This window comes from Phaethon aethereus, assembly GCF_964289735.1.
Source record: "Phaethon aethereus genome assembly, chromosome: 12".
Lineage (NCBI taxonomy): Eukaryota > Metazoa > Chordata > Aves > Phaethontiformes > Phaethontidae > Phaethon > Phaethon aethereus.
In genome coordinates, this window is record NC_138588.1 from 16,539,650 (window position 1) to 16,552,696 (window position 13,047).

Below are 13,047 nucleotides of genomic sequence, written 5' to 3' on the forward strand. Positions count from 1 at the left end.
CTTGGAAACCTTTCCCAACAGTTTCTCATAGGCTGTCACACGACTCTCAGCCAGGATGCTGAGGAAGTGGTTTTCCTCTACTTCCTTCCCAATGAATTGACTATTTTGTGATTTAGACAGACCACCACACAAGAGGCAGATACAGCAAATCAGTACATTACACAATGCAGAAGCACCAAACAATTTAGGGACACATGAATACTGTGGGTTGCCAAAGATTCCAGTTATTCTTCATGAAGCCATTTGGCTACTCCCTCCATTTCCTTTGCAGAACATGATTTTTTTTGCCAGAACATCTGCAGAGCCCTGATCTGCAGCACTGTTTGGAATGATAAGCTCTCTGAAAATGCCAGTAGGATGTCTTGCATAAAGAAAACTGACTTTGCAAATCAAATACTAGCTAGGGAAGGATAAAATAGGGATTCAATATCCAATTATGCACTGTATTCCCTTTGTCATCACGGGCAAGCCACTGATTTCCAGGTGCCTCTGTTCCTCCTTGTTCCTATCTCCTTTATCTGTGTATGTGACTATAATTTTAAGTCCTTAAGGTCAGAAATTCCTCCCACATAGAAGTGCATAATTTTATGCAATATTACATAATACTATATTTTAAAATATAGTAATATATAGAGGCTGAAACCACATGAGACATCAGACACAGGAAAGACATGACCTTTTTCTAAAGGCTCTACTCAAAGATTTTCAGTTTATTATGAAAGAATTTGCTTTTAAATACAGACTTTAAAACAGACAACAAAATCTACTAATATGCTTGGCTGTATATTGCTTGGCAATTTACTTTTTAATGCTAATTCAAGGTATGAGCTTTGAACTTATTAAAATTTAGGGTTGAGGACCCAGTTACTCCAGAGACAGTTTCTTCTTTGTCATGTCACAACAACTGTGCTACTCAGTTGAAATGCTCTCAGTGTTTTATGCAACTACTTACGCTGCTGGGAAAAACTTAAAAAGTCTACATGCATGGCCTAAATGATGGGAAATTTAATTCCAAAGAAATCCACATTAGGGAAGAAACTTAAATTGTTCTTACATATTCCAGACATCTGAATGAACTGAATTAGTCTTTCTGCTTTTGCTGCAGGCCTCTCGGTGAAGAACATCAGTGTGACTGTGTTGTGAGAAACTGTAAGGAAGTGTCAATGTAAAGCAAACTAATGCAAGCTTATATGTCTTTTGTAAGTCCTTACCATTGTTATTCATTAATGAAAAAGCAATGGTTCATTAGACAAGATGGGTGAATTCATCAGTCTTCAAGCATCAACCAACTAGAATTTTCAGTTATGTTCAATTTCAAGTCAGCATGCAGAAACAGAGGTTTGCAATACTAATATATTATCTACCTACCAGTAATAACTTGAATTACAGTTGTATGAGCTTTATTAATCATCCCTACATTAAACTGATAGAGTCATACCTCTAGAGAGGCTAAGGACTCAGCAACCTACTTTTTCAAAGTGGGGTAACAAATGATATGAGAACACATTGCAATCTGTAAATTTAAATAAATAAATTAGTTTAGTCTTTATTACTAGTATTCCAGCTTGTGCAAGAAAAAAATTCAAATCTGCTTTTCATTAAAAGGAAAATAAGGTAGTAAATGAACAGAACAGATATAAAAGTAGATAAATTCATTTAAAAAAGACTTATTATCACATCCCTTCTTTCTACACTGTAAAGAAATTTTTGGTTTCTCCCATTGTTCTGGACAAAACATAAGATGTAGGGAGGTTAAGGACTAAAGCAGTTGGCTACCACCAGTTCAATCTGTGAGAAAAAAGCCCACATTGTCGACAGTTTTTACTTTCAAGGAAATATATAGGACCGCCCCGGACCACTTGTGCCTCTGAAGAGCCTTGGTGGGCGACGTTTCAGACTTTTACTTCTCCCTCTGCAAAATACTCAGTGGATTTGAATGGCTAGACAGAGCTGCACCCACATAAACTCTGAAGGCATGAGTCATGGTGGAGAACTTTCTACCCTTTTGTGCTTCTGAAGGAAAGCAAAGTCAGCCTGTATCATTCCCAAAAGAGCACTAAAATAGCTGGCATAATCAAGAACATGGCTTGCAACTGAAGTAAAAATTTACATTACATTAATGGCTCTGGATCAGACCCTGTAAAAATGTATTCACACATTTTGAAATTTTGTTTTACTTAGTGCTATGTGTTTATTTTCCCAAGAGCTACCATACATCCACTTGCTTCCCAGATCTCATTTTCTGACACATTAGCAAAACAGTCCTATACCGTGAAGACTAGCTGAAAATATTTTATACATCAACCATGAAAATGGCATCACTACTCATACAGTGCTGGGAGGAAAAATTACGGCTCACATACTGTGGCATACAGCTTAAATATGAATCATAGGATCTTCGGGTTGGAAGGGACCTTTAAAGGTCATCTAGCCCAACCCCCCTGCAGTGAGCAGGGACATCTTCAACTCGAGCAGGTTGCTCAGAGCCCCGTCCAACCTGACCCTGAAGGTTTTCAGGGATGGGGCATCTGCCACCTCTCTGGGCAACCTGTGCCTGTGCTTCACCACCCTCATTGTGAAATATTTCTTCCTCACATCTAGTTAAAGCCATTAACCCTTGTCCTATTGCAACAGGTCCTGCTATAAAGCCCCTCTCCAGTTTTCTTGTAGGCCCCCTTTAAGTACTGGAGGCTGCAACAAGGTCTCCCCGGAGCCTTCTCCTCTCCAGGCTGAACAACCCCAACTCTCTCAGCCTGTCCTCACAGGAGAGCTATTCCAACCCTCTGGTCATTTCTGTGGCCTCCTCTGGCCCCACTCCAACAGGTCCGTGTCTCTCCTGTGCTGAGGGCTTCAGAGCTGGATGCAGCACTGCAGAGGGGTCTCACCAGAGCGGAGCAGAGGGGGAGGATCCTCTCCCTCGACCTGCCGGCCACACGGCTTTGGATGCAGCCCAGGATATGGCTGGCCTTCCAGGCTGCGAGCACCCATTGCCAGCTCACATCCAGCTTTTCATCCACTAGTAAATATGAAATATATTTATTTCAATATATTATATTATTTCACATATATGAAATCCAGTCACACTATTTACGCGCTATTTACACTTGTTACATTTTAATTCAAACAACTGTAGAGTAAACACTTCTGCAAAATTTACTGGAGACTGGTTTTATATTGATTTTTAATATGGAACACTTCCTCAACTTTATCATCTGAGTATTTTTTCTTATATTCCTGCCAAACAAATAAAATAAATGAATTATCAAGAGCTCAGAAAAAAGAGAGAGAGTAAGATTAAATTGTTGTTAATAATGAAGCTGTAGAAAGATGGCTGTCTGAGAAACTGAGAGTCCATTAACATTCATTTCAAATCCATCATATGACAGATCTGAAAGAGGCCTCCCCATAAAAAGGGAAAATGTGCCTCTTAGGTTTTGATCACTCTGCAGCTACCACCTCAACTCTGCCCCCTGAAGAATTTTTATGGTGCTAATATTTTTAGCCAGAGCATGAAAGATTATGAAAAGCTTTACCGTTAATTCCTCATGAGGAATTCCTCATACAGTCTGTAGCTGATTTAATCTTTCATCCTGGGATCAGCTTCTTAACTGAAACTGTGTTGTTTACAGTGGCCTTCAGTAATGTTTTGCACTAAGGATATGGAATATTTCAGGATACAAACTCTGATCAACACTTCTGCTTGGGCTACAATTCTATGGGAAAATCTCACTAGGCCATACCGTTAAGACCTGTGTTTCAAATATCTAAAGAGTATTAATTAATTTTCTACAGACCAGCTTACAGCTCTCCTTTTAAAGAAGTCTTGCAGCTCCCGTCTTCCTGTTTACAGTTCTGCCTCCCCTACAGCTTGACAAAAAAATAGCGGAAGATAATTTACATCAAAGGTAGTTGATGCAGTGCTGCAACGGAGTGACGTTCTGTAAATAGTGAACTCGCACCTGCTTTCAAGGTCAGTATTTCCAGTTAGAAGTTATGTTTGATGGTTTATAAGAGTAGCTTTTGTAATCCTAATTTAAACTACAACACTGCAATCAGAAAAATAAATAATCCATTTCTCCACTACTTTAAAGATAACTCTATTACTATAGTTCCCTTTTGTTGTGTTTTTCAACCTTGCTAACTTTCTCGATTCTAGTTCACGACATGCTCCAGTTCCTGAATATTAGCAACTACTTCAATACTCTCAGGTGAATTTTTTAAAAACCCAAAACCTACAAAGAAGTTTGTAACACTCCGAACGAGAAAAATATCCAAAGAAGAGAACTTAGTATATGTCAAAGCTAGGCTACAAGTAAAAAGATCCCATTATTATTATTACTGTTATTGTTGTTGTTGTAAAAAACATCATCCGACTTGTATCAAAGCTTTCTATAAAAATTTTAAGTATGTACCAGTAAATTAAGAATCTTACACAGGAAAAAATTAACTGTTCCTTACCATTTACTAACCCAGGTGCTCTGGCATAAATCAGTCACTCCACTTTCTCCTTGCCCTTCAGCTATAGCCAATTTAACAGCTAAGGCAAGTTTTGGTGTTCCAGTTTTTAAAACTTTCACTCAATTTTTTCAAATAGGTGATTTCCTTATTAGAGTTACAGCATCTCACTTACAGTATTGCCACCCCAACCCACCTTTAAAAAAATCAGACTGTGAATACAATTCAAGTAAAACCATTTGCTCTTCTGCTCAAAACCCTCCTAGCTTAGATTAAGTGGCTAGTGCTGCTCCAAGCAGATGGAGAGGAACTTGGAAAAAGTTGATACCATTGCAGATTTCCTTAAGACAGTTTTCAAAAATGTGCTCTCATCCCCATGACAGCAGCTAATACTCATATTATTAGACATAAGGCAGCTGCTTGATTAATCTTCTGCTTCTCTGTAGTCTCTCTGTATCCAGAATTATTGTCTGATGTTTAATGACTCAGGGTCCCACTTGGTTAAAACTGACCAGAAAGTCTTTCTAACTCTTCTCAACTCTGAAAACAAAGTAAATAGCTGGAATTTGGCCATCTTAAGATGATTTACCTGCAACATAATAAATATTAACCTGAACAACAAAAGAACTCACACTCTGTCATGAACCGTATGTGTGAAAATAACTGCCTTGATGAAAGGAAAATGTCATGAGTCAGTCACAGTGAAATAATGGTGAGCCAGTAAAAAGAGTATTACATGTACAAATCCACTGCAGAGGTTACAGAAATAACTCCGTATCAAAAATCCTAATATTCTTCCAGCTACCAAGATAAGATTGAACAAAATTAGTTTTGCAGATATTTTTAAGTACCTACATTAGTAACAAGACTCATTAAATCTACAGTTGAAAAAGATTTCAAGACTTCCAGAACTTTTAATTTCATAGTAAGTTCACATTACACAAGAAAAGCCTCTTCTCGTCGCATTTTCCTAAGTTGTAACTCTGGGAAAAGCCCAAAACATTTGCTTGTGAAAATTACAGTTCGCATAAATATAAATATAAAATAAAATATAAAAGTACATTCAGCTGGAGTTACAGGGAAAAGGTTCATATCACATCTAAATGTCTCTCATTATAACATAATACAACAAAAAGGACAAAAAGAAAGTGAGCAATTAAATAGGAACAAATGGCAACTGCCTCTATGCAATATGTAATTTACAGTGTACTCATGTTAATGTGTCAGGTATTGCCAACATTATACATGTGGAATTGTTACATACCATCTGACAGCATCATTTAAAGGTACTCCAAAATACAAAGATTAAAACAGAGTTTCTGTTTTGTTCGGCTTAGATACTTCTGAATATTGACAGAAAAAAATGCCAGAAAAAGATTCAAGTACTTGCAATAGATGTAATAATTAATCAAAAGTAAAATCAATAGCTTATCATTAAATATTTATATAAACATTTTTACACATTCAAAGAAAAAACCCTGAATTTTATACATGAGTGAATGACTTAAAATCTAATAAATTGGTTTAGAACATCTACCGTGAAGGCGCTAAACAATTTTCAAGGGAAACAATTCTGGGCAGCAGAGTATTTACAAGGAAATCTTACGCTGAAATTTAGAAGAAACCATTAGTTTGGATTTGAATTTGGTGGATGGGTAAGGGAAGTAAAAATTTCATAGAACTATATGAAGGACAGCTATCTGACCAACTTCTACAACAATTAGCAATGCTCTGCAAGTTAGAATAAGAGCTTTCAATTCATTTATCCTGATATTCCTCGAATGTAGGTTTTGATAGGTCATTTATATATGTTTGGTTTTAGTCTACCCAATGTTAAACACTTCTTATATTATATAAAGTATGGCCGGTCTGGCATTGCAAATTTGTAAAATAGATGCTAAAAGCTTTGTATGATCCAGAAAGAATATACATGCACTATTCCCAGCACAAAGTCCTACCTGTGCTTCAGAAAACTGGAAACATCCCAATCCATATAAGCCATTTCATATATTTTGTATACTTAGTGTTGAATGACTCCTATTTTTCTAACCACTTCGTATCTGAAGAGAAATATTCTGTGTGTGGGCCTAATACCTCACTATCTGCAGTACATTTTCACCCAAAATCGCATAGGCACCGTACCAATAATAAAATGAAACCTCTCAAACCTGGCAACAGCACTAATATTCAGAGTAATACAGTATATTTATTTTCTGTCCTAAGGCCTTTTTGTCTGCGAGAACAGTGTCCTAAGTCCTTCTTAATTGCTTTACAAACCACATAAAGTCTTTAGACAGACAAAATCAAAGTTATTTCCCATATATTAAAATTATTAAGTGTCTCTCATTTGGTCCTGACCCAAACAGAGAGAAGCAGAGAGTAGTTCCTCCCTTCCGGGAAGAGGACCGCATGCTTGCATCTGTGGTCAGTGGGAACAAAGCGAAGGCTTGTGCTGTTGAAGTTAATTGCAAATGTCTTGCTGGAAGTTTGATCTGGGGAACCTTGACAAGCTGCAGATGCACTCGCGATGGAAGTCAAAGATTGATAAAACATGGAAAAAAAAATTATTTGATACATTTCCTCAACAGACACAGCTAGAAAAGGCAAGTGAGTGAGATGGATGGGGCTCTCAAGCCGCGTTTGTTTTGCAGCTGCCAATTAAAGCAAAGCATATTATAAGCAAAGTGTAGCAACTATCTGATTTTTACACCTCTTTACTTGACACATCACATTTGGAGCATATTTTTGGTACTTTAATAAGCTTTTTTTTTTTTTTTTAACTCTGTTGCCATTTAAGTTGAATTAAAGTGTAAGAATGTTTTGGCTAAACTAGTTCTCTTTAGAAACAACAACGCCTTCCCAGCACCTTCAAAGGAAGCGCCCAGAAACAGCTGCAGTAAATAATATGACTACTTCTAAATAAGCACTACCATGAAAGAAGCTAAAGAAACTCACAACTATTGTTTATTTTTCCTGTATGAAAATACGTTATATGGAGCTTTCAGAGGCAAATCTAAAATATTAACACACCGGATTATAAAAATCAGTGCAGAATGGTGCATCTTGTACCACTAACCCATGAAGATACCCTTTGTTGGAGTCTCCTGTGAGCAAAGGCAGTCAGCTGCACGGTAAAACCCACGCATAACTTGGTGGTGGGGAACGCAACCGTAAGAGAGACTTGGAAGTGGGGGGTCAGTTGGAAAAGTCCAACAAATGGTCTGCATCAAGCTGGCCATTAACTCTGAACGGCACACGCTTACAGCCTGTTGATCAGCTGCCATACCACAAGCCTAACTCCTAAAACGACTGGCCACTTCTGAACGTGTATAGACTGTAAAACTCTCTTTCCAAAAGTACTTGAAGAAAACTTCAGAAACCTTTTTTTAATGAAAAAAAAAAGAACTATTCAGTTTTACAAAACATAGCTTGCCTTCATGCCTGTCAGCCTTACAGTATGGAATACACAATACATTCTAAGTCAATAAAGAAAGAGCATATTGACCACAATCTAGAAATACTGTAAGTCATCGTATACAGCTACCAGGCTACTTAAAGTACCTCTGATGCAGAGAGAAAAAAAAACAGATGTCTAGAGACTCAATAATCTACACTCTTAAAATAATGAAATATGTATTAGTTCAAATGGATTCTCTGAAATAATTCCTTTCCAAAAGCAGACACATTTGCTGATTATTAGAATACACCTTAGCTACAGAATATTTAGCAGAAATGTGGCGCACTTCTCATGAAGCGAATTATGTATTATTTGCCTCTGACCTTTTGAATTCAAACTCCTACCGAGGTCATGGCAAAGCTTCCACAGGACTCTGAGCTTAATTCAAGAAATACTAGTAGGCCTAAGAAGCTCGTAATCAGCAAGAATCAAATGATCTTTAACAGTCTGATCCTACAAAACCCATATTCTAGAGCCAACTGAGGATATTAGAAAATGGTCAGAGGTTCACTGACTGGGCCCTAAATTAGTATCAGATTGTACACATTCAATCTGAAGATAGTATCTCTGCAGGTGGGACACCTCCATCTCTTGTACTAGATTTGTTTTTTTTACTGGCAGCTAAGACAGGGTAAGGGTACAGATCTTCCATGAAAAAAATGGGGCATCTTCTACCCGTCCATAGCTAAGAACAAGTGTTGCTGAATTTTCAACCATTTGGGGAGTTCAAAGCCATTACCGGTCACTTCAACAGTGTCAGAAAGGACCCAGACCAGAGAGTGAGACTCTCCATTGGGACGTAGTATATGACCTTACATAATCCTAATGCAGCAGAATACTTTCTAATGCAAACTTTAGCTCAAAAAACCCCCTCTGTATGCTTCCACTATTTCGCAGTCCATGGAGCACCAGAAGCAAACATAACACAAAAGCCTAATACGACTTTTTTAGATCCTGACTGAAACCAAGAGTAAGCTGGATCCTGTGGTACTTCCAGTCCTTTTTTAAAGTCTAGGAACTAGAACCTTCTGCACCAGTATCCAAATTTGAGATACTTAGTCATATTTGGATCGGGAGGCATCTGAAATTTTGGTTCTGTTTTTCTCTACAGTTACCCAAACAGTGTAATATAGACCCCTATGCTTACAAATCTTAATAATTTTTTCACCGAGTAGGAAGTTAAAAATCTACTTTTTAGAAATCCAACAAACATCTTTCCTTACAGCTTTGAATAGCTTGGGCACATGCTTATTTCCCAAAGATACAGTTGCATGTTATCCGTGAACTGAGAAGTCGCCATAGCGCTGCCAATTAGGTATGACACGTAGTGTTATTGCTAACAGTAGCATTCAAGCAATTGTTTACATATTTTCATAGTACAGAGCAGCTAAAAATGGAGATTAAAAGATCAGATTTGCACTACTATTAAAAGGAAATGATAATTCAAGTATGCTATTATTTCCAAGGAATGACTTACACAGTTTTCTTTCTTATCTAAAATATTAACAAACTTCAGATCACTATTTCTTCAGCATAATGTTGATCAAGGAATTTTTCTGATATTCTTCTTGGGAGCTATCATACATCAAATCAATGCTGCCTCATATGAGAATAAAATTGAAACACTGAAATGCATTAAACCGACTTCGCCAAGTTCGTCCTGAGGTGGTTCTTCAGCAGTTTCATCCCTCCACAGTGACACAGCTTTTCTTTCTTTAACGTCATCTAGGAAATTCATATTGATTTGAAGACTGGGCACATAATCTTTACTGTTAGAATGGGAATTGATTACTTAATGGTAAGTTAGAACAGGTGGATGAGAAATCAATTGAGCTGATAGAAAATTTATCTTCATCCTCTACTACTGATTATAAGCTGCCTTTTCTGAATCTGCAGTTTCATACTGCAGATTTACATTACGCATAGATGTCACAAAGCAATCTTCATTACAAATACTAGATGAGTGTGCTGGAATCCAATTCCTGCAGAGTTCATTTACTTTTTGCCATTCATCTCGCTTGGCCACTTTTCTGCAACGCATCCAGCAGGCTCAATGGAAACAGCATTGCCAGTTTTACTTCAGTTTCTGGCATTTTCTGGATTTCATGCAAACACCTAGTGCTGAGATGCTGGGAATGCAGTTGCTTCCAAGGACACACTTAAAATAGATAATATGTTTGTTAAGATAGTTCTTTAAGTCCTCATCCTCCTCCTGTCTTATGTATTTCATTTAACCTTGTTTTTGGTCCAAAACAATCTGACGGTATTTTAAAATACTCTGGATTCTCTGGAAATGTCCTCTAGTTTTGATACATTTTTCTTTTGCGTTTCACTATGTTCCAAGCAAGTCCAATACTACTGAATTGATAAAGCTAAGTTACAACAGCTTTTTGTGTTTTGTCAGCTGTATGCTGTGATCCATCTACATTTCAATTCTGAACTATGTGCAGAGATTTGCCAGTGACTGCAGCACTACATGCACAGAAAACAAGGTATTGCCAACTTTTCCAATGGTTTGTTGCCTGGAGGAGACATGCTGCATTTAGGAGGAGACATTTTAGATTTTCTGACTACCATTCTAAGCTCCCCTGCAGCCCACTGTTAAAAGCAGTCTAAAACCAAACAACTGACTGCCCTTTCTACACTACCTACAGCTGTACCAGATGGTAAAGCTCAGCAAACCAACCCAAACAACCCCCAAAATCCAAATACTACTACTTTGGTACAAAATGAAATGTTTTGCTTTGGTGTCAGAACCTTAGTACCTTTGGCTGGACTCTGAAAAATGTAGTTAGAATTTGAAATTTAACTCTGTCAAAATAACAATTTGAAAATATTGTTTCACAAACATCTGTTGCTTTCCTGAAAGAGCTGTGGCCGCATGTACTAGACAAATTTGACACAGATACAGACATAGTTTTCATCCTGCCTCAGCTTTTTGTTGAACTTGCTACTTTTTGGCAGGCATTTCCCAAGTTTTAATTACAGTGGCAAGACAATTTTGGTTCACTTGTGTAATTCTCCCCATCAGTTTCTCAAATCTCTGAAGCGGCAGCACAGGTCAAGTTTCACAGTAAAATACTGCTGTCAATATAATTTCTTTATTCCATGATAGTTCTGAGATTGTCCTCAGAGAAAAAAGCTCAATCTTGCTCAGAGCTCCTCATGTGCCCATTCTTGCAGATCATCTTGGGCAACAAATCCCATTATAGCTTCCAGAAAATTCCTGATTTTTTTTTCTACTTGCAAAAAGAAAATACTATTTACTTGCTTAAAGGTAAGGGTCATTTTCCTTCTGGAGTATTCATTAAACTGATGCTCTCTCATTTCCTCCTGCTGTAGTATTTCCCCACATTTTTTAATACAGTCTTGCCTGATAGGTATTGATAATAGCCAACCGAAATAAAACGCCATCAGCTAGCCTACCCTTCCTCTTTTGTTATGTCTTTTTGATGAGATGAGAAGCAAATGAAACAAACACACTCTCTGACTAGTTTTCTGACACTTCAACTTCTGATACGCTGCCACATGCAAGTTACTACAGAATATGCTTACAGTGATATATGACATTTGCAAAATATATGATTATATGGCATTTATTGTGCTTAAATGTCACTATTGCTTTCCCACACATCATACTCAATCCCCCCGGGGAACAGTGTGCAACACTGAAAATTTAACCAGGGACCTTTTGAAAACAGGTGTAAAGAGTAATATTAATCAAACAGAAGATTTATTTAAATCCTTTTACTCACCCAACTGCTAGAGTAAGACTGTAAATATCAGTCTGTATATAGGCTGGAACTTTTGAAGTAGGGAGTTCATGAAGCAGATTAGATGATGCAAGTGAAACAGTTAATCAAAGCAGAGCTTCAACATTTTGGCAATTCTTCCACTGCAAGGCATAAGCACTCCTTATGAATTGCATCTTGGGTTTCATTTTCAGGGTTTTTTTCCTATCCTTGCTTCCCCCCTTTAAAATCGCTCTAAGAAAAAGCTTTTTCCCATTTTTTCAAACAGGTGCTTTTGAGTGATCGATGACTTAATATTATTATTCCTAAGCTTACCTGGAGCATACAATTAGTTTCTAAAAGCATTTATTGTAGGACATACCAATATTTACTGAGAAGGCAAATGAAAGAATAAGAGGAAGGAACAGCGATGAGGTTCATCTTTACGCTAGTGTTATGTTTATGAGGTCTCTAGCACAAAAATAAACCTTCTTAGTCCTCTTTAGCATGATAGGCTTTATTAAAGTCAAGAAAGTGCGGAGACATTGATGGTGTGCTGTTAACGATATATGTAAGTGTTACTCTGTGTCAGGATCTCAATAACCACTGCCACAATTAAAGCTACAACAATCCAACTGTGCACCAAGGGTGTTTCAAATCCCAATTTGTATCAAAGTGTATGGACTGCAATGAGTAAAACAATCCTATAAGAAATGACATCATTCCTAAATACAGTCAGTGTATTTTATGAGTAGCATTTTACTGTCCTCTATACTGGAGGGGAAGTAAGAGACAAGTTATCAAAAGGCTAGCACAGTATTTGCTGAAGGTAAGAATCTTTCCAACAATAACTGAAAATGAGCAGGTTTCCTGTTATTCTGTAAATGAGCTAAATTACACAATTAATCTACACAATGACACTGTATGATAAAGAATGGTGAGCTTTCCATTTATTTTAACCTAGCCATTCTCTATAATTATATACTTCAAATACATTTTATTAAGTAAAATTAAAATAATTGATAAAACGCTCATTCTCTTTTAACTTGCACAGAAATTTCCCACGAGTTGAAAGGGTAGGAGGGTATCACTGAATTCCCAATTCCACTAAAGTCAGTGTAAATATTCTGCTGTTTTCAATGGTATGTAATTTTACCATTGTTCAGGTTCGTCCTGAAAATACTGAAGAGGAAGGACAGAAGGGCTGGCACAAAATAGACTGAGTGAAATGAAATGGGGAGAAGATAAAGGACAGGACTAAAAAACAGAGGAATGGAGTAAGAATCATGCCTGCCGTGTATCTGTAGAGAAACTACGGTAAGTGTACACGTAGTTGCACATCTACTATTCTGTTTTAGGAAATACAGCACCTCAAGGGAACTCTTGTGGTTCAGAAGGACATAG

At 37.3% G+C, this 13,047-nt stretch overlaps 1 protein-coding gene across 1 annotated transcript in view; it reads right to left on the minus strand.

Annotated features, from left to right (window-relative positions):
* Nucleotides 1–13,047, minus strand: part of THSD4 (thrombospondin type 1 domain containing 4) — a gene marked incomplete at both ends in the record, with an annotated part of 302,482 nt that overhangs the window by 34,589 nt on the left and 254,846 nt on the right. The window lies entirely within an intron of this gene.